Raw genomic sequence first — 3712 nt, forward strand, 5'->3', positions numbered from 1 at the left:
TAGGGACTCTGATCTTAGTGTAAGATTGAAATTGCATTGGGTAGGTATTAAGTGATAGGGTTAAACAGTTGGTTTAAGGTCTGAATTAATACTACTAATAGTGAATTTCCTCCCTGGCTTGGTAGCCCCCAGACGTAGGTCATGTTGGACCGAACTGAGTAAACAATCCCTTGTGTTATTTATTGCACTTACTTTTTAAGTTCTGCATAATTCTTGTCTGCGCAGAATTGGATGTCATAACATCCCGTGTGACATCGAAAGTCTGTTCACTAGAATTTCAATTGGCATCAGAGCAGGCACCCTGCCTGTTAATTTCTGGGTGAGATCTAGGGAAGGTACTTTCTAGTACCATGGACAAGGATGTAGGATACTCAAATAGACCACCCATACTGGATGGTTCTAACTATGATAACTGGAAGCCTCGTATGATAGCATTCTTAAGGTCTCTAGATAGCAAAGTCTGGAGAGCTGTCAACAAAGGATGGGAACATCCAACGAAGACAGGTAACGATGGAGTCAGTATGCAAATTCTTGAAGAAGAGTGGGACAAGGAGCAAGAGGCATTAGCCCTTGGAAATTCTAAGGCCTTGAATGCATTGTTCAATGGAATAAGTAAGAACATCTTCAGACTGGTGCATCACTGTGAGCTGGCTAAGGAAGTTTGGGATACCCTCAAGATAACTCATGAAGGTACCTCCAAGGTGAGGATATCTAAACTTCAGATGCTGACCACCAAGTTTGAAAATCTGAGGATGAAAGAGGATGAGACTATTCATGACTTCCACATGAATATTCTTGAAATTGCCAACACTTCTGGTGGCTTAGGTGAGAAAATGGCTGAAGAGAAGCTTGTAAGAAAGATTCTCAGATCATTGCCTAAGAGATTAGCCATGAAGGTCACAGCCATTGAAGAGGCTCTTGATATCAGCAATATGAAGGTTGATGAACTTATTGGTTCACTCCAAACCTTTGAAATGAGCTTCTGTGAGGATGCTGAAAAGAAGATCAAAAGCATAGCTTTTGTATCAAATACTGAGGAGAATTCAAAAGAAGGAAACATTGGAGGAAATGAGAGCATTTCAGAAGCCATAGCCATGCTTGGAAGACAGTTCAACAAGCTCATAAAGAAGGTTGATCAACAGGGTAGACCTAATGTCAAGAACTCTTCATATGACATCAGTAGAAAGTCAAAATATGAAGAAAAGGTCACTCAAGGCAAGGGAATTCAGTGCCATGGATGTGAAGGTTATGGTCATATTAAAGCTGAATGCCCTACCTTTCTCAAGATGCAAAAGAAAGGGCTATCTGTCACCTGGTCCGAAGGAGACTCTGAGAGTGAATCTGAAGGAGAATCTGCTAAACATGTCACTGCTCTGACCAGTGTCTGTGCCTCAGATGATGACTCAAGTGGAGATGAACTTACCTTGGATGAACTTGCTGCTTCATATAAAGAACTATGTGTTAAAAGTGCAGAAGTGTGTATCCAAGGAGAGAAGCAGAAGAAACTCATCAAAGAGCTGGAAGCTGAGAAACAGAAGCAGCTGAAAGTCATAGATGGTCTGAATGGTGAGATATCTTTGCTGACATCTAAGCTAGAACAAATGACTAAATCCATCAGAATGATGAATAAAGGAACTGACACCTTGGAAGAGATTCTAAAGGTGGGACAGAAGTCAGGAACCAGGTCTGGTTTAGGCTTTGCTAAGAAATCCTCAACTGAATTCAAAAGATCAAAGGCTGAAGTTCAGAAACTTAAGCAGAAGTCACAACCGATGTCTCAACATCAGGGAACCAGGATGAGTAACCATCAGAAGAAGAAATTTCAGAGATGGAGATGTCACTACTATGGTAGATTTGGTCACATAAAACCCTTCTGCTACAGGCTGCATGGTTATCTTAACCAGACTACTCAAGTCAGACCTAAGCAGAAGGCATCTAAGCATAATGCCCCCATTAAGAAACAAAAATGGGCTGCTAATTAGACACCCCAAGTCAGACCTAAGCAGCAAGCATCTAAGCTTAATCTCCCCATTGAGAAACAACAATGGGTTGCTAAACTAGCTCACACATCTCCAAGGGCATTTACCAGACAAGCCTGGTATTTTGATAGTGGCTGCTCAAGACATATGACTGGGATGAGCAACTTATTGGTGGATCTACAACCCCATGTCACCAGGTATGTGACATTTGGTGATGGAGCTAAAGGAGAAATCAAGGGTGCTGGTAAGATGGATTGTCCTGGAGTTCCAAAACTGAGTAATGTGCTGTTAGTAAAAGGACTAACTGCTAATCTCATCAGCATAAGCCAGCTGTGTGACCAAGGATTCAATGTGCAATTCACTAGGGGAGGATGTGTGGTGTTGAATGGTTGCATATAGGAAGTGATGAGAGGAGCCAGATCCAAAGATAACTGTTATCTATGGGAATCTAAAGACTCACTCTACTCCTCAAAGTGTCCCTTAGCCAAGGAAGAGCAGGAAGTGAAGCTGGGGCATGGAATACTTTGACAACTTCATTTAAAAGGAATGAAGAAGATCATATCCAAGGGAGCAATTAGAGGAATCCCAAAGCTGCTTATGTATAAAAGAACAGACTGTGGAAAATGTCTGATTGAAAGCTATGAGTCATTGTCACCTATTGGACATCATACAAATGATGCAGTAGCAAGGGATAAACAGAAGTGTGTATCATTGTCCACTGCAGAAGCTAAGTACCTAGCTTCTGGTAGCAGGTGTTCACCACTGGTATGGATGAACCAGATGCAGATTGAGTACAATGTCACTCAGAATGTCATGACATTGGATGCTACTCAGTTTGACAAAGTTAGGGGCAAAGAGGGAATGTGCGCTTATGAGAAATTATAGCAACTAATGATGTTAGTTATTTACTGTTTAGTAAGTCAACTTATTAAAAAATTAATAGTGCACTCTGAGTGGTCAACAAATAATAGGCATTGCTCATGCAACAAGCGTTTCCTATTCCATCGCTTCAACTTTCAGTCTTGCAAACTTTCTCCTAAAGAAACTGTTCAACTCTCCTCCGAGATATTCATCATGTCGCACCAATCCGACTCAACCTCCTACACGACCATGTCTGATTCCCCCAGCACTGAGTCTTGCAACCCTAACCGGGAGGATCCTGTTGCTGACGCTGCAACTTCGTCCCATGCAAGAAGACCTAAAGAAACGGTCTCCGGATTCTCCTCAGCAATCGCACTTGATGAACAAACCAGGGAAGGCTCTAGGTATGTGTATAATGCCATTGCAACTATTGTCACTAAGATACTATCTGGTAATCAGAATGTTCCTGGGGTTTCTGTTCCCTTGAACACTATCATACCTGATAATGTTGCATGTCAAGAAAACGCATTCGTCTTAAGAAAGAATGTTTCTGACAATGCTGAGCAACCTGATGCTCATGAGGGGTCCAAAATTGACAAACCCTTAGACAATGTGAGAGGTGAGAAGGTCCGTGTCACTCAAGATGTCAGTGACAACCCTAATGCTGACATAGTGAATCTGGAAGAGTTCTCTGATAATGAACTATTGACCTCAGTTGTCCCTAGCATAGCCAAAAGGGTTAGGACTAGGAGAGAGAAGAAGACTGTGGTGCAGAGGTCCCCAACAAGGGAGGTTGATGTGGCAACTTCTCCCAATCCAAAGGTGACAGAGAGTTCCCTCAAAAGTAAAGGACATGGACCTGCGAAATCTTG

The sequence above is a fragment of the Lathyrus oleraceus genome, chromosome 4 (assembly GCF_024323335.1).
Source record: "Lathyrus oleraceus cultivar Zhongwan6 chromosome 4, CAAS_Psat_ZW6_1.0, whole genome shotgun sequence".
NCBI lineage: Eukaryota > Viridiplantae > Streptophyta > Magnoliopsida > Fabales > Fabaceae > Lathyrus > Lathyrus oleraceus.